Below are 19,748 nucleotides of genomic sequence, written 5' to 3' on the forward strand. Positions count from 1 at the left end.
TTTTAGAGTCATTTTCGTATTTATTTTATCTTATTTTCATTTCTTTCTCTTGTTTTCTCTTTAATAAAGTTTCTTGTTTATTTTGGTAATTTTGTCGTGTTTTAGTTCTTTTCGTAGTTTTTATTAGAATTAGTTTATTTTCGTATTTTATTTGCTTTTGATTTGTTATATTTCGTTCTTTATTTTTCCCTTGAAAGTATTCTAATTTACTTTCATTTATTTTAATTAGTTTTGAGTCTATTTTATTTCACTTTCTTTACTTGTATAGTTTTATTTAATTTTTATTAGTTTAGTGTTATTTATCTTATTTTATTTTACTTTATTTTACCTTTAATTTATTTTATTTTATTTTATCTCTTAGTAATCCCCTCGTGTTTTTGGTTATAGGTGTTTCGGGTTTTATGTCAAGTGGGTTCGGGTTCCAAGTTGAGTCAAACGCCAAACAAAGCTGCTGCCCAACCTTATCCATCACCGCACCCTTCATTATCCTACACCACACCAAAACACAACACTCTTCCCCTGCTCCCTCACGCAACCACGCACATCACCATCATCCACCTTTCCCCTGCTCACTCACCCTCACCACCAAAATCACCTCTCACGCAACCACAGCAGCCCCACAGCCGTACTCACCTGCCACCAACACCACCACACAGCAACAACCAAACACCGTAACACCACCGCGCAACAACCAGAACCACCTGACCACCAATTTAACCCCTGAACGCAACTCCCCTGCTGCCTCCATAATACACCTCCACTGCCGCAACCAATACACCACCATTCAACCAACCTAACCAACCCGCAACCCCAACTGCAGCAGCAACAACAGCCGCACCTCAACCACGACGCCTACCACCACCGCAATAAACCTCTTTTAGCCACCCAAAACGGCAGCCCTTCACCACACCTGACCCGCAACTACTCAAACCACCAATCAAGCATTTCGGCCCTCAATTAAGCAAAAATCAGGTTAAAATTTGATTTTAATCAAGTTCGAGCATACCGTTTGTGGTTCGGTCGAAGTTCGAGTCAGAGACTTTGTGGGTTTCGTTAATCGAAGAGGAGTGGTCGAACATACCCATGGTTCGACCGAACCAACCCCATAGTTCGACCGAACCAACCCATGGTTCGACCGAACCGCTTCACGAGCTATGCACGCGAGTTTTAAAGAAAATTGGACGGCCACGATCTTAGATGCTTGATGAAGATGATGATGATAAGCGGTGATGATTGATTACTTTGATGCGTGGTGATGGTGATCAATGGAGATAGAGCAGCCAAGAAGAAGAAGGAAATCGTGGCTGATTGTTTTGGGTGGGGAATTGATGGGTTTTGGTTTTCTTTTTCTTTTTCTTTTATTTTTATTTCCTTTCCTTTTCCTTTTCTTATTTCTTTTCTCTTTTATTTCTTTTCTATTTTATTTTTCTTTTTATTTTCCTTTTCTTTCTCTATTTTATTTTTCCTTCTTTTATTTTTCTTACTTTGGCTAGCTTAGTATAAATACCCAATTTTTAGGGTAATTAAAAGAACATTCAATAACTATCTATTCCTCTCTCTAGTTAGTTTTAGTTTTAGGTTAGGTTAGGATTAGTTTTCTTTGGTAGAGAGAGAAAGTGAGGTTTTCTTCATTAATGAACTTGGATTTTGAAGAAGGAGCTTGTTCAATCCTTTGTAGACCTTTATCTTCAATTAATGAGCAATTTCTTACTCTCTCTCCTCTATTTTTATTTGTTTATTTTGATTATTATTTTAGTTGTTGGTATTGCTTGTTGATCATGTTGATTCTTGATTATTTGTTAATTAATCTTGTTATTATCATGATTAGTGAGTAATTTCCCCATTAAGGGGATGGTTGTGGTGTAGTTGGACCTTGAGCATGTTCTAGGGTTTAGAATTGATTTATTTGTGATTAAAGTCTTTATATGCTTGATATTCTTTAATCTTCTTGCAAGTGCACATTGTTGGTTGATTAAAGGTGAATCTTTGCTAACAAGAAACGGAAGTTGACTTAGTTAAGGTTCATTAGTATCGATTGTTATTTAATAGTACCTCCTAGTATATGGTTCTAATGTGGAAGCATAGAGGCTATGTTAGGAGAAGCCAATTGACCCCGGAAGGCGGCTAGATTGGATTCTTAATTTCGATATTCGAGCATGTTTAGTTCATAATTAATTCAATTTCTATGCCTTTGTTTATGTTCAAGTGAATGCTATACCTAAACCATTTCCCTTAACGTTTTATTTCTTGTTTTAGCATTTTTAGACTTTAGTTCATTTATAGGGTAAAGAAGAAAGATCTTCATATGGTCTTTATTGATTTAGAGAAGGCATATGACAAGGTGCCAAGAGAGATACTTTGGTGGGCAATGTTGAAGAAAGGTATCCCACGAAGGTATGTAGACCTAGTTAAGGATATGTATCGGGATGTGTCAACAAATGTGAGGACATGCGGAGGGTTGACAAAAGATTTCCCTATTACAATCGGATTGCATCAAGGGTCTGCATTAAGCCCTTTTCTTTTTGCAACGGTTCTAGACGAATTAACTAGACCAATTCAAGATGAGGTTCCATGGTGTATGCTGTTCGCAGATGATATCGTTTTGGTGGATGAGACTAAGGATGGGGTTAATGTCAAGTTGGAGCAATGGAGGCAAAGGTTGGAATCTAGAGGGTTTAAGCTAAGTCGGAGTAAGACTGAATATTTGGTATGTCGTTTTGGCACTCAGAGGGGGACAAGCAATGAAGTGGTGAGTTTGGATGGAAAGGATTTGACCATGAGTGAATGTTTTAAGTACCTAGGGTCGATCATCCAGAAGAATGGTGACATTGATCAAGACGTGACCCACAGGATTAAGTCAGGGTGGCTTAAATGGAGAGCGGCCACGGGAGTGCTATGCGACCGCAGCATTCCCTTAAAGTTGAAGGGAAAATTCTACAGGACTGCCATAAGACCAGTGTTGCTCTATGGTACAGAATGTTGGGCTTCTAAGAAAGAGCATATTAAAAAGATAGAGGTTACGGAAATGCGCATGTTAAGGTGGATGTGTGGAAACACTTTAAGAGATAGAATCAGAAATGAGGTTATTCGCAAGAAAGTAGGTGTGGCGGGCATTGTAGATAAATTAAGGGAAAATCGTCTGCGTTGGTTTGGACATGTAAGACGGAGACCCGAGGGTGCACCGGTGCGAAGAGTGGAAGAGTGGGACCATGGAGGGATTAAACGAGGAAGAGGGAGACCAAAGATGACTTGGTTGGAAGGAGTGAGGAAGGATATGAAGTGCATGGATTTACGTGAGGATGAAGTTTTGGATCGTAAGGGATGGAGGAGAAAGATTTATGTTGATGACTACACGGAATAATCAAATTTGGTTCATGTTAGCCGACCCCACTTTTGGGATTAAGGCTTTGATTGATTGATTGAGTTCATTTATCCCCTATTTCGGACTAGCTTAATTGTTGATAACATTTGGTGGTGTTTACCGTTCTCTGTGGTTCGACCCCTATGCTTGCCTTATACTCGTATTAGGTTTGTTTAGGTTGTATAAATTGTATTTGATCTAGGGATAGACAATTGACGACGCGTTTATTCCCCTGTCAAATTGGCGCCGTTGCCGGGGAACGGCTTCCATTACCGTCATGTTATCTTATTGAGACTAGTCCGTTGTTTATATTTTCTTTTGATTTGTTTTTGTTCTCTTTGTTTTGTTTGAGAAAAAAATGGCTTATATTTCTATTCATGGTTAGCTAGGGATAATTATGATTGGGAGAGGGCCAATCATGAGACTTATGTTCGGGATTCTCATGCTTTTAATGTTGATGCTAATTGTCATGATTTGTCTAATATGAATTCCCATGATGTGCTTGATGCTCCCCATAGTGACCATGTAATGCATGATTTCAACTCCCCTCTCTCTATAGCTCAATGTAATGAGGTACATTCTAATGATGATGAAGTGCATGCTCTTTCTCATTTTGCATCCGATTTTTGCATGAATTCTAAAGGTGTGCCCCATAGTCCCCTAGATGATTCCAATGAGCAAGCTTTTGACTCGTCTATCCATGATGATTTGGACTCATTTGAGATTATGGCCCAAATATTTCTTGAGTTTCAAACGGTAGCCCATAACCTTATGAGTGAGTTCATTGATAAGGCTTCATTAGAAAGAGATGAGTTTGAGAGAAATTTGCCCCCATTCACTCTTGATTTTGAGATAGTAGAAGGAAAGGATGTTTATTGTGTTGAAAAGGAGGATAAGGTTGATTACCTTGGAGTTTTTGAGCTTGAGGGAGATGTAGAACATGAGGGTTCTTCATTTGAGGATTCCATGATTGATTTTCATTCCCTCATTAGTGATGTGAAATCTTGTGATGAGGGATTAGCTACCCCTTTTTGCCTTTCTCATACACCTTTTTCCCAAAGGTTTAACCATATCTCCTACTATCCTATGTTCCTCCCTTCTTTTCTCAAAGAACCTCTTAGGGATCCTCTTCCTTTTCATGCTTCCGAAGCCCCAAACTCTTTCATTGTTGATGAGGAAAAGAGTTATAATGCCAACCAAAAAGATTTTTGTGAGGATTTTTCTTTTTCTTCTTCTACTTTTTCTTCTTATTTTCTTGTTTTTTCTTTTGATTCTTTTACTTTTTCTTTTCTCCCTTCTCTCAAGCATAAAGTCCCCTTGTACTTTATGCTTGCTTGTCATATGAGCATCGCGTATGCTCTATTTCTTGATATGTTTGCCGGTGCATATGACAAGCTATTGCGTTCTTTGTCGGGTTATTTACTAGATTGGTCATGCTTGGACGTTAAGCAAGCCTTTGCGGGAAGTAACCCGTGTTTTATTGCTTTCTTTTTCTTTCTTTTGTGTTTCTCATTCTTGTTTACTCTCTTGTCTATGTGTATAGGTACTCGATGCATATACTCATGTGCAAGGATTTTGGATTGAGCTCCTTGAGAAGAAGCACACCAATGATTGCTTGCATTTGGAAAAGCAACAAAGACGAGGAATTAGATGAAATTGTGGACAATGTGCTCAATTGCGGGTTTCAACACCCACCTCACATTTGGTTTACTCTTTCCTTCTTCCCTCATCTTGGATTCGCTTTCTTAATTGCATTTGGATTGAATGATTATGAATTGTTGTGTGAATGAGTTTTCTTCCTTCCCCTCCCACCCACCCTTTGTGCCTTTATTTTGAGCATTGAGGACAATGCTCCATTCTAGCTTGGGGGAGTAGCTATTCGCTAGCTTGGGGGGGTTATCTATATCTCTTGGTGGTTTCTTAATCCATAGTCTCATGATTGCTTGATTTATTTCTCTCATACTTGCCAAAGTCTATTATTGAGATTGGTTTTCTATGTTTGGATGGCCATGAGCGCCTTATTGAGTTGACTTTTGGTATATGTAGTTTTGATTGATCATGCTTTCATATTGCACTATTGTATATGCATTCTTGAGTATTGTTGGTTTTGTGAATATTTGTGTGTATAGTGTCTTTCCATGGCATTCAAGGCAAGTTTCAAAATGTTTTGTTTTAAACTTGGACATAATTGGGCTTTAGCACCTAGAATACCCTCTTTGCTAGTTGTTAGAGGTTTTTGTGCACTTGAATGTCGAGGTTGGTTCACCCATATAACATTGCCAAGGTAGTAGAACTTAAGGGCTATGAGACCTTAGCTCACTTGGTTTGTGGTAAGATGGTTGTCGCTCTCTAGCTAGTTGAAGCTTTAAAGGTGATTTTTGCTACTCCACTACCGTCATTTTTGTGAGGATGTGTCTATTTTGTTCTAGCCTTCTACATTTCTTGCATGTGTGGCGTTTGGATCCTTGGCATTTCTAGCTTATATCGAGAATTTGGCTTAATCTACCCAAGATCGAGACCGAACCAACCTAGGGGAAGACGAAGGCAATTAGGATTTTTGTTTTGTTTTATTATTTTCTATTCTTTTATTTTTCTTTTGCATTTGCTCATTTAGTAACCCAATTTGAGCCATTTTCCCTTCTTTGGCATAACCACATTACAAACCAATGGACCTTTGCTTTATTTTCACCTTTATTAGTTTTTGTGAAGCATTCTTGGGACTTGATTTGTATTTTTGGTTAATGAAAGTGAGAAAAAGAATGAAAAAGAAGTGAAAAACTCAAATTTTGGTACTTGAGATTATTTTTGTTATGTTGAATGGTTTGAGTAAATGAAAAGAAAATAAAGGAAATGAAAGAAAAAGCCGCTCAAAGTAAAAGAGGCGAGAGCAAAGAATAAAAAGAAATGAAAAAAAAAGAAGAAAATATTGAGAAAATACAAAAATATTTGTTGTTTGGTTGAAAAAGAATAAGCTTGGGGGAGGAGTTGCTAGAATTTTTTATTTGAAAGTTGGTAGTTTATTGAGTTTGAATTGAGGAATGATCAACCTTGCTTCACTTCTAAGTTTACCACCAATTTCCAAATTTATTTCCACACCCTTTACCCTAGCCTAAACGTTTTAACCCTTTTAAGACCTTTGGACCTTAGTAAGGTTTAGTTACTACCGATGGAGGGTAATCAAGCCAAGCCTATTGAGCGAGCTATCAATGCCAAGATGTCGGGTAGCCTAAATGTTTTTCATTGATTATTTCTTCCGATTCCTTCGAGGAATCTCGAGATATCACCTTAAAAGTGGATGCAAAACTAGTGAGGATGCGGAAGTTCGGTTGGAGATAAGGAGGAGTGTAAGTCCCTCTAAGTTCTCTACCCTTTGCATGCTTTATGTGTGCATCAACCTTAGCTATTCTTTTGCTTGGCTACCTTTAATGTCTAGAAAGGATTGTATTCTTGTGCATTTAGCCCATTGTTTGTGTTTGGTTTGAAATATCAAAACTTGAGTTTTCTTGACTTCACCTTTGCCTTGAATGTTATGTTTTGTCGAGAGTTGTGGGTTAAACCTCTTAGGAAACCCTCACGAGACCTCACTCGTCCTCATAGGCGACTTTGGGGTTTTAAGGGCTTGTTGTAGCTAAAAACAACCGTGATTCCTACGACAGTGAGTTAGTGTACATTCTTTCTCTTTGTTTCTATTTTGTTTTTTGCTTTCAATAATTCCATCTTGTTCTCTTTTGCCTTAGCTTTGCTCGAGGACGAGCAAAGGTTTAGCTTGGGGGAATTTGATGAGTGACATTTATGTCACTCTTAGGGAGGAGTTTTAGAGTCATTTTCGTATTTATTTTATCTTATTTTCATTTCTTTCTCTTGTTTTCTCTTTAATAAAGTTTCTTGTTTATTTTGGTAATTTTGTCGTGTTTTAGTTCTTTTCGTAGTTTTTATTAGAATTAGTTTATTTTCGTATTTTATTTGCTTTTGATTTGTTATATTTTGTTCTTTATTTTTCCCTTGAAAGTATTCTAATTTACTTTCATTTATTTTAATTAGTTTTGAGTCTATTTTATTTCACTTTCTTTACTTGTATAGTTTTATTTAATTTTTATTAGTTTAGTGTTATTTATCTTATTTTATTTTACTTTATTTTACCTTTATTTTATTTTATTTTATTTTATCTCTTAGTAATCCCCTCATGTTTTTGGTTATAGGTGTTTCGGGTTTTATGTCAAGTGGGTTCGGGTTCCAAGTTGAGTCAAACGCCAAACAAAGCTGCTGCCCAACCTTATCCATCACCGCACCCTTCATTATCCTACACCACACCAAAACACACCACTCTTCCCCTGCTCCCTCACGCAACCACGCACATCACCATCATCCACCTTTCCCCTGCTCACTCACCCTCACCACCAAAATCACCTCTCACGCAACCACAGCAGCCCCACAGCCGTACTCACCTGCCACCAACACCACCACACAGCAACAACCAAACACCGCAACACCACCGCGCAACAACCAGAACCACCTGACCACCAATTTAACCCCTGAACGCAACTCCCCTGCTGCCTCCATAATACACCTCCACTGCCGCAACCAATACACCACCATTCAACCAACCTAACCAACCCGCAACCCCAACTGCAGCAGCAACAGCAGCCGCACCTCAACCACGACGCCTACCACCACCGCAATAAACCTCTTTTAGCCACCCAAAACGGCAGCCCTTCACCACACCTGACCCGCAACTACTCAAGCCACCAATCAAGCATTTCGGCCCTCAATTAAGCAAAAATCAGGTTAAAATTTGATTTTAATCAAGTTCGAGCATACCGTTTGTGGTTCGGTCGAAGTTCGAGTCAGAGACTTTGTGGGTTTCGTTAATCGAAGAGGAGTGGTCGAACATACCCATGGTTCGACCGAACCAACCCCGTAGTTCGACCGAACCAACCCATGGTTCGACCGAACCGCTTCACGAGCTATGCACGCGAGTTTTAAAGAAAATTGGACGGCCACGATCTTAGATGCTTGATGAAGATGATGATGATAAGCGGTGATGATTGATTACTTTGATGCGTGGTGATGGTGATCAATGGAGATAGAGCAGCCAAGAAGAAGAAGGAAATCGTGGCTGATTGTTTTGGGTGGGGAATTGATGGGTTTTGGTTTTCTTTTTCTTTTTCTTTTATTTTTATTTCCTTTCCTTTTCCTTTTCTTATTTCTTTTCTCTTTTATTTCTTTTCTATTTTATTTTTCTTTTTATTTTCCTTTTCTTTCTCTATTTTATTTTTCCTTCTTTTATTTTTCTTACTTTGGCTAGCTTAGTATAAATACCCAATTTTTAGGGTAATTAAAAGAACATTCAATAACTATCTATTCCTCTCTCTAGTTAGTTTTAGTTTTAGGTTAGGTTAGGATTAGTCTTCTTTGGTAGAGAGAGAAAGTGAGGTTTTCTTCATTAATGAACTTGGATTTTGAAGAAGGAGCTTGTTCAATCCTTTGTAGACCTTCATCTTCAATTAATGAGCAATTTCTTACTCTCTCTCCTCTATTTTTATTTGTTTATTTTGATTATTATTTTAGTTGTTGGTATTGCTTGTTGATCATGTTGATTCTTGATTATTTGTTGACTAATCTTGTTATTATCATGATTAGTGAGTAATTTCCCCATTAAGGGGATGGTTGTGGTGTAGTTGGACCTTGAGCATGTTCTAGGGTTTAGAATTGATTTATTTGTGATTAAAGTCTTTATATGCTTGATATTCTTTAATCTTCTTGCAAGTGCACATTGTTGGTTGATTAAAGGTGAATCTTTGCTAACAAGAAACGGAAGTTGACTTAGTTAAGGTTCATTAGTATCGATTGTTATTTAATAGTACCTCCTAGTATATGGTTCTAATGTGGAAGCATAGAGTCTATGTTAGGAGAAGCCAATTGACCCCGGAAGGCGGCTAGATTGGATTCTTAATTTCGATATTCGAGCATGTTTAGTTCATAATTAATTCAATTTCTATGCCTTTGTTTATGTTCAAGTGAATGCTATACCTAAACCATTTCCCTTAACGTTTTATTTCTTGCTTGAGCATTTTTAGACTTTAGTTCATTTATCCCCTATTCCGGACTAGCTTAATTGTTGATAACATTTGGTGGTGTTTACCGTTCTCTGTGGTTCGACCCCTATGCTTGCCTTATACTCGTATTAGGTTTGTTTAGGTTGTATAAATTGTATTTGATCTAGGGATAGACAATTGACGACGCGTTTATTCCCCTGTCACACCCTCTTTCTCTTTGAATTTTTTCTTCCATGCGAAATCTGAAATAGTTTGAGAAAGAATAAGTTTATAAGTTGAGAAATGAAGAAAATGGCTTTATTTTGATGAAATACGCCCAAAAACTTTAGAACTTTGCTTCTTTTATGTAATTTCAACACACAATCACTTATAAATATGTAATTATGATATGGTTTGAGAATGTATAAGTTTATAAGTTGAGAAATGAAGAAAATAGGCAAGTGAGTAGCCATTTCGACTCAAAATGGTTTTATTTTGATGAAATGCGCCAAAAAACTTAGAACTTTGCTTCTTTTATTCAATTTCAACACACACTCACTTATACATATGTAATTATGAGATGTTTTGTTATGCAAGGAGTTTATAAGTTCAGAACTGAAGAAAATAGGCATGCGAAAAGCCATTCCGCAGAGTTTATTTTTTTTAAAAAAAATAATATTGCTCAATTTTTTTTTAAAAAAAATATGCAAGTTCCGCCAAACGGAACACCCGAGGGAGCCGCCCCCGCTGCCGGAACAGCGAAGGCAGCCCGCGCTAAGGCCACAGCAGCCCCGGCAGCCGCATGCCAAGGCTGTAGTAGCCTCGGCAGGCTACTGCCGAGGCTGCAGCAGCCATGGCAGCCGCCTGCCGAGGCTGCAGCAGCCCAGACATGGGCTGCCGGGGCTGTTGCAGCCTAGGCAGCCGGCTGTCGGGGCTGCTTCAGCCACTACATCCGCTCCCGGGGCTGCGTGATTCCAATGCCGGAGCAGCCCCGGCAGCGGCTCCCGAGGTCTGAGATGCCCGGGCAGCCGCTCTGGATGCCGGAGCAGCGCAGGGAGCACCAGCCGAGGCCGTCGCTGTCTCGGCATCGGAGATGGGGGCCGGGGAGTCGTGCTATTTTGGCGGTTTTATTTTTAGAGTTCCTAACGGTTTAACACTTACAAAAATTAAGAAATAAATATTTTACCTCCTTATTAATCAACTTGACCCATGCACGTGGCCAATCAACGAAGCTACCTACAGCTTGCCAAAGCTTTGTTATCTCAACCTCCTCTATTAGTACGGGTAGTGGGATGTCTTCGAACCTCGCAACCACTGAATCGATCCTAACCGAGTAATGATGTGGCCCCGCCATAGCACCCGTCGTCAGTTGGGCACTACCATACGCCACCCAACTCAACGCCGTACTATTTGCATGCCCCGGGGCTATAAGTGCCCACCGAGTGTCTTCCTACACAAGTATATATATAAAAAGAAGATAGTTAAATAGGAATTTTACAACAGCATAGATAATATAACAAAATTCATTAAGGTAGAGGGTTACAAATCACCTGTAACTCTGGAAATTCATGCGGTGTTGGATTTTCAAGCTCCCTCGAGTCCGCATGTGTAGGAGTAGGAACCTGCAACAATACATTAATCATCATACCTCAAATCTCAATTAACTCAGTATTTTAAAACTTTTAATAACCCAATTGATTTTACCTCAGGTGGCACATCTTCACCACGTATCTCATCTCCTCCATGTCTATCTCCTTCTCCTTGTCCTTTTGGTTGAGAACATGAGTCAATAGGGGTACTCGTGAGGAACGGCAAAGTCGGTAAGTTCATCAGCTTCGCCCAAGCATTCAATTCACCAACTAACTCGTTGCGTACTTGTTCCTTAATTGATGCCACCTTGGCATCCAACTCCCCCGGTGAGTTAACACTGGCTCGAGATCTACCCAATTTTGTGTATTCATGACCCATCACCTTTTGCCATCCAAGCAATGACCCTCCCGAACCTACTACTCGTCCTAGATGGTATGGCCTTCCCAAAACCATGGTGAAAGGGTCATTCTCCACACTTGGTTCAAATTTGCCCTCCACCAGCTCTTGAGTGTGCTCAAGCTATAGCATAAGGAAAAATGAGGTCAGTAAAATAGTTAATGGTTTGTACAGTGATTTAGATGCAAAAGTGACTTAAATTCAACAATTCATAGGTAACTTACAAGCTTATCTGCCAGTTTTTTGGCTTCCGGACCCTTGATGACCCATTTTCCGGTTTCCTTATCAAACGTATGGAGAGAACAAAAGAAATCACCGGCACGAGTCACCAATGTAGTGATCGTGGAACTAGAGGGTTCCTTCGATGCCACTAAAAGCGATTTAGGGTATAAACCCGTATCGACCCACTCAGGTCTCTTTTCACCAAAAGTCTTAGGACCCATACGATGGATGTATTCCTTCTTTTCTGCATTCTTTTTATTTTGCTCTCGAAGTTCCTACAAAACTAAAAATGTTAGTATCATTGCTACAAAAAGAGTCAAGCTATTATTCAATTGAGATCAGATTTACACAAACTTGCAATGGCTTTCTTTTGAGTCTTCATTCTAACGAACTCCCAATCATCTTTTGACACGGTCGGCCATATTTGCCACGGGAGAAGGTCATCCTCATCAGCTTTCTTCTTCTTTGATTTCTTCTTCTTCTTGTAGATCCACCCATTAGTCAAGTTGGTCTTAAAGCTTCTGAATCTTTCCGCTAATAAAGATTCAAACACCCTTCTCTTCTCGGGATCATTAGGAATAGAAAACAGCCTCTGCAAGCACAAATTAAAACCGATTATTAGTTTCTATTTAGTAACAACCATAAGGTAAAGGTATCTTAAATTGTCTAAATGTGCCAAAAACACACTTAACCCTTGTATCATCCCAAAATGTTTGAATCAAACCCGGAGGTACTTGCCGCATTACAAGTGTAATGGGGATTTTCCGCGCACACATGCCAACTTGATTAGCATATTGTCGACGCCATTTGGGCCCAGGTTGGCCGTTGTTGTCATACTCCAAGACCATGGGACCGTCCGGTTTCTTAAAGCTTCTCGTCGGACCCCTTATTTTTCTTTGAGCCGGTGCCTTTCCCCCCCCCCCCCCTCTGCCACCAGTCCGCATGTTTTGATCTTGTCCTTGGCCATGAGTTTCAGGAGTCGGGCTCTCACCAACAATCTCACGTGCTGTATTTTCAATAGGCGGTGCACGTTCAGCTGAAATTTCAAAATCATCAAGCCTACGCTCGAACTCATCTTGAGCCTGATCCTCTGGCTCACCCAAGTCATCCTCCTTATTCACATCATAAGGCTCATCATCATTGTCCTCGTCCTCGCCCTCATCCTCGTACTCGTCCTCATACTCATCATCGTCAATGTCCTCTACTCAATGAGGATCATGATCGTCCACCATGAGATATAAGCACCTGTCAAAGCAATCATAAAACAATATTAGTGTATAGTAAAGTATATGCATGATAGTTCATACACAAAACAAAAGGAGTTGGGTTAAGTAGAAGCCATTTAAGCCATTTTCACCTACTTATTATGGTCCTATAACCTTGTATATGCATGATAATGAGTACAAAATGGCAATTTCAAACTACAAACATGTTAAATATAATGAATATAGGTTGTTAGAATGAATAAATGTTAGTTCATACACAAAACAAAAGAGTTGGGTTAAGTAGAAGCTATTTAAGCCATTTTCACCTACTTTTGGTCCTATAACCTTGTATATGCATGATAATGAGTACACTTAGGCAATTTCAGACTACAAACATGTTAAATATATTGAATATAGTTTGTTAGAATGAATAAATGTTAGTTCATACACAAAACAAAAGAATTGGGTTAAGTAGAAGCTATTTAAGCCATTTTCACCTACTTATGGTCTTATAACCTTGTATATGCATGATAATGAGTACACTTAGGCAATTTCAAACTATAAATATGTCATTTTCGCCTATTTATGCTCCTATATACATGATAACTAAACTATATTTGCAATGAAACCATTACTAACTTTTAATCAAACTACCTCAATCTAAAATTCCTTCGTTGTGGTCTGATCGCATATAACCTGCTTCGTTGTCTATGTCATTTAGTACAACAGGTCTAGGAACAGTGAAAGGTGCTTAATCATCAAACGAATCATATTCTTCCTCATCCTCAACATCTCCAATGCCTAGGATTCTTCTTTTGCCGGCTAGCACTATATACCATTTTGAATCCATTGGGTCAGTTACGTAGAACATTTGCTTAGCTTGAGAAGCAAGGATAAATGGTTCCGCACTATCATTCAAGTGGCCAAGATCTACAAGAGTAAAGTCCTCATATTTGACGTTACGCCTGATATTATCAACCCACTTACACTTGAAAAGAGCAACCGTGAAGTCACAATAATCAAGCTCCCATATTTCTTGAATTCGACCATAGTATGACAACTCTTCATCGACAGGTGATTTATCCTTAGAACTTGCAAACTCCCTTGACGATGCCACAAGAGTTACACCACTGTTTTGGGTGGAGGAATATTTCAAATCACGACCCTCGGTCCAAAAAGTGTACCCATTGATGTCATATCCCTCAAATGAACGGACATCATCCCTAAGACCGTACGCAAGCCACCGTACTGTATCGGTCACATTAGTATCATTCAATCCACTCATTACTCGATCACGAAACCAATTAACAAACCTCTTATTATGCAACTGCATAAGTGCCCTTTCACCTTTGGATGGAAATTCGTCACGCAAACTATCCATGTGCTCGTCTAAATATGGGTGCACATCTGAAACATGGTGCAACACATAAAGGTGTGCTTATAAGAACTGATCTCGGTCTGGTGACATTCGTTTCGACCCAATTGTGCCATGACCATCAAGTCTACCTTCATGTCGAGAAGTAGGAAGACCAATAGGTTCCGCAACGGCTATGTAGTCCGCCACAAAGTTACCTATCTCCTCACCCACGGTCCCTTGCATTATACTTCCTTCAGGGTGAGCCCGGTTCCGTACTTTATCTTGTAATGTACCCATGTGTCTTTCAAAAGGGTAGCACCACCTCATGAACACTGGACCGCACAACTTAATCTCACGCACCAAATGAAGAACCAGATGAACCATTATGTCAAAAAATGAGGGTGGGAAATACATCTCAAATTTGCACAAAGTCACAACCACATCTGCTTGCAAATCATCTAGTGTACAAGGATCAAGAACTTTGCTACAAATTGTATTGAAAAACGAACAAAGGCTTGTAATCGCTTCCCTCACCTGTTTCGGTAGAATACCACGGATTGCAATCGGTAGGAATACTTGCATCATAATGTGACAATCATGGGATTTCATAATTGTCAGCTTTAATTCTCCATTTAAGGTTACAAATCTTTTCATGTTAGATGAGTACCCTGATGGAACCTTAATGCCGTACAGACATGCACAAAACATACGTTGTATAGCAAGCCGGGGGTAAATAATTCTTTTCATCCTTCCCTTTACCCTTAACTTTCTTCTTTGACGCATCTTTGGCCTTTCCCTTTCCCTTGCTCTTCTCCTTCCCTTTTTTCGAAACATTTTCATCTTCTATTCTCGGCTCCTTCCCCTTTCGAACCTTTACTTGAGGCCACAATTCTGGACGAATCCCCATCTCTTTCAAATCTAACCGTGCACCCTTTCCGTCCTTTGTTTTGCCTGGGATATTCATAAGCGTCCCCAAAAGAGCATCACACACATTCTTCTCTATATGCATCACATCAAGACAATGCCTAACGTCATGTTCTCTCCAGTACGGAAGCTTCCAAAAGATTGATTCTTTCTTAAACAGAGCAGCTGAGACCACAGTTTTTTCTGATTTTCCAAACACCGTTCGTATCCCTTTCACCCGAGCACTAATCTCAGCACCAGTCAATGGTCTAGGCGCAGTATCCTTTTCCACGGTTCCATCGAAAGCCTTTTTCTGCCTACGGTACGGGTGATCACTCCTAAGGAACCTTCGAGTCCGTAGGTAGACATCTTTGTGAGAATGAGTCAGGTATACGCTTGATGTATCATCAATACATATGGGGCATGCTTTTTTCACCTACTTTTGGTCCTATAACCTTGTATATGCATGATAATGAGTACACTTAGGCAATTTCAAACTACAAACATGTTAAATATATTTAATATAGGTTGTTAGAATGAATAAATGTTAGTTCATACACAAAACAAAAGAATTGGGTTAAGTAGAAGCTATTTAAGCCATTTTCACCTACTTATGGTCCTATAACCTTGTATCTGCATGATAATGAGTACACTTAGGCAATTTCAAACTATAAATATGTCATTTTTGCCTACTTATGCTCCTATATACATGATAACTAAACTATATTTGCAATGAAACCATTACTAACTTTTAATCAAACTACCTCAATCTGAAATTCCTTCGTTGTGGTCTGATCGCATATAACCTGCTTCGTTGTCTATGTCATTTAGTACAACAGGTCTAGGAACAGTGAAAGGTGCTGAATCATCAAACGCATCATATTCTTCCTCATCCTCAACATCTCCAATGCCTAGGATTCTTCTTTTGCCAGCTAGCACTATAGACCATTTTGAATCCATTGGGTCAGTTACGTAGAATACTTGCTTAGCTTGAGATGCAAGGATAAATGGTTCCGCACTATCATTCAAGTGGCCAAGATCTACAAGAGTAAAGTCCTCATATTAGACGTTACGCCTGATATTATCAACCCACTTACACTTGAAAAGAGCAACCGTGAAGTCACAATAATCAAGCTCCCATATTTCTTGAATTCGACCATAGTATGACAACTCTTCATCGACAGGTGATTTATCCTTAGAACTTGCAAACTCCCTTGACGATGCCACAAGAGTTACACCACTGTTTTGGGTGGAGGAAGATTTCAAATCACGACCCTCGGTCCAAAAAGTGTACCCATTGATGTCATATCCCTCAAATGAACGGACATCATCCCTAAGATCGTACGTAAGCCACCGTACTGTATCGGTCACATTAGTATCATTCAATCAACTCATTACTCGATCACGAAACCAATTAACAAACCTCTCATTATGCAACTGCATAAGTGCCCTTTCACCTTTGGATGGAAATTCGTCACGCAAACTAGCCATGTGCTCGTCTAAATATGGGTGAACATTTGCAACATGATGCAACACATAAAGGTGTGCTTGTATGAACTGATTTCGGTCAGGTGACATTCGTTTCGACCCAATTATGCCATGACCTTCAAGTCTCCCTTCATGTTGAGAAGAAGGATGACCAATAGGTTCAGCAACGGCTATATAGTTGGCCACAAAATTACCAATCTCCTCACTCACGGTCCCTGGAATCATACTTCCTTCCGGGTGAGCCGGATTCCTTACTTTATCTTGCAAGGTACCCATGTGTCTTTCAAAAGGATAGCACCACCTCAGGAACACTGGACCGCACATCTTAATCTCACGCACCAAATGAAGAATGAGATGAACCATTATGTCAAAAAAAGAGGGTGGGAAATACATCAATTTGCACAAAGTCACAATCACATCTGTTTGCAAAGCATCAAGTGAAGAAGGATCAAGCACTTTGATGCATATTACATTGATAAACGAACAAAGTCTTGCAATAGCTTCATTCCCTCACGTGCTTCGGTAAAATACCACGCATTGCGATCATATAAATACTTGCATCAGAATGTGACAATCATGGGATTTCATAATTGTAAGCTTCAATTCTCTATTTAAGGATACAAATCTTTTCATGTTAGACGCTTACCCCAATGGAACCTTAATGCCGTACAGACATGCACAAAACATCCGCTTTTCTACCCTTGACAATGTATAGCAAGCCGGTGGTAAATAAGTCTTCTCAACCTTGCCTTTACCCTCATCTCTCTTCTTTAAAGCATCCGTGGCCTTTCCCTTTCCCTTTCCCTTTCCCTTGCTCTTCCCCATTCCTATTTTCGAAACATTTACATTTTCCTCGTCCGGTTCCTTTCCCTTTCTAACCCTGTTCCGAGGCCACAATTTCGGGCAAATCCCCAACTCTTGCAAATCTAACCGTGCACCCTTTCCATTTTATGTTTTGCCTTGAATATTCATTAGCGTTACCATAAGAGCATCACACACATTCTTCTCTATATGCAACACTTCAAGACAGTGCCTAACATCGTGTTCTTTCTAGTACGGAAGCTTCCAAAAGATTGATTCTTTTTTAAAAAGAGCATTTTCGACAAGACCTTTTTCAGATTTTCTAAACACCGTTCGTATACCCTTAACTCGAGCATAAACCTCCTCACCGATCAATGGCCTAGGCGCAGTCTCCTCTTCCACCGTCCCATCAAAAGCCTTTTTCTGCCTACGGTACGGGTGCTCACGCCTAAGGAACCTTCGAGTCCGCACGAACACATCTTTGTGAGAATTCTTAAGGTATATGCTTGATGTCTCATCAATGCATATGGGGCATGCTTTTTTTCCTTTGACCTTGTACTCAGACAAGTTTCCATATGCAGGGAAGTCATTCATGGTCCACATAAGGGCTGCACGCAATGTGAACATCTCGTTCTGATGAGCATCGAAAACGGAAACCCCTTCGTCCCACATCTTTCTCAAGTCGTCAATAAGTGGCGCAAGGTAAACATCTATGTCGTTTCCAGGTTGCTTAGGACCAGTTATTAGCAGTGAAAGCATTACATACTTACGTTTTATGCACAGCCAAGGAGGCAAATTATAAATCACTAAAAGTACCGGCCATGTGCTGTGTTGGGTACTAAGAATGCCAAAAGGATTCATCCCGTCTGTGCACAACCCAAGCCTTAAATTTCTGACTTCATTACCAAATTCCTCAAACTTCAAATCAATGTTCTTCCACTATGGAGAGTCAGCTGGATGCTTCAGCATTCTGTTTTTCTTTCTTCCCTCTGCATGCCACCTCAAGTTTTTAGCGTCTTTTGGTATTGAGAACAGACGCTTAAACCTTGGAATAATGGGAAGATACCACAACACCTTAGCAGGAGGTCCCTCCGTGCCAAGATTGCAACTCATGCGCTTGTACCGCGACCGCTTGCATCGTGGACACTCCTACAGTTGTTCATACTTATTTTGATACAAAATACAGTCATTAGGACATGCATGTATCTTCTTATACTCCAAACCAAAGGGAAACATGAGCTTCTTTGCGTAATAGTAAGACTTAGGAATTTCATTCCCATCAGGCAACAAGCGGTCAACAAAGAAGTAAAACTGATGTCCGTCCACCCATGCTTCGACTTAATGTTGAAAAGTGTTAGCACGGCCGATAGTTTGGAGTATTTTTTGCACCCGGGATACAAAGGCTTTTTGGAAGCCTCCGATAATAACTCAAACACTCCACCTTCAACACCATGCAACATCTCATCCACTTGTTCATCCTCGACCTCATCCGCCTGATCATCATCGGCTCCATCCTCACCATTATCAACAATAAAGTCATCATTCTCGTATTCCTCGTCCACATGAATCTCATTACTTCTAACACGCACATTATTCCGATCAAGATCCCCACTGTACTCTCCACTTTCTCCGTGCCAAATCCACACATGTTATAAATGCCTAAACCCACGACATAATACATGATCTCTAATGATTTCAACATTATCGACCACATTCACATTATTACAATCAACACAAGGACAATAAAGGCCTTTTCCATGCAGTTTGCGTTGCACTACTACAATTGTTGCAAAATCCAACGATCTTAACAACAACGTGTCAACAAGAAACCGTTATATTAAGTAGCTTTAAAAATATACTATAATGTATGACAACTCTCCTTCTTGAACCATTGTTATAAGTTGATATCTTTAACAACGAATTATGAATCAGACAACATATTATATTTAACCGGTGTTAAAGGAATACAATTTTAATAACAGGCCTTTGGTAAACGTTGTTGAAGGGTCTTAGTATCTTCTACTGTAGTAAAATTCCAATAAACTTTTTCTTCTTAAAAAATAGTAATAAAAAAATAAAATAAAATAATACCAATAAACCCCCGAAATTTATCCCCAAAAAAGCATCAGCTTCTAGTCCCTCTATAACTCTATCCCACTCTCCCACAAAACCCACTCACAATAGAATTTGGCGGGCTGTGAAACTCTACTTCTCCGCTTCCACTCTCCATAAACGTGATGGAACTGCTACTATTCCACTCTCATTGTTTCTGTAATGGTCATATATATAAGGGGAAAAAATCAAATCTCACTTTTCTCTTTCCTCGTTCTGGTTTGCAAGACATCTTTCTGTACGGTATTCTATCAATTCATCTTAATTTCTTAGGGTTC

Source organism: Chenopodium album, chromosome 9 (assembly GCF_948465745.1).
Source record: "Chenopodium album chromosome 9, dcCheAlbu1.1, whole genome shotgun sequence".
Taxonomy (NCBI): Eukaryota; Viridiplantae; Streptophyta; class Magnoliopsida; order Caryophyllales; family Amaranthaceae; genus Chenopodium; species Chenopodium album.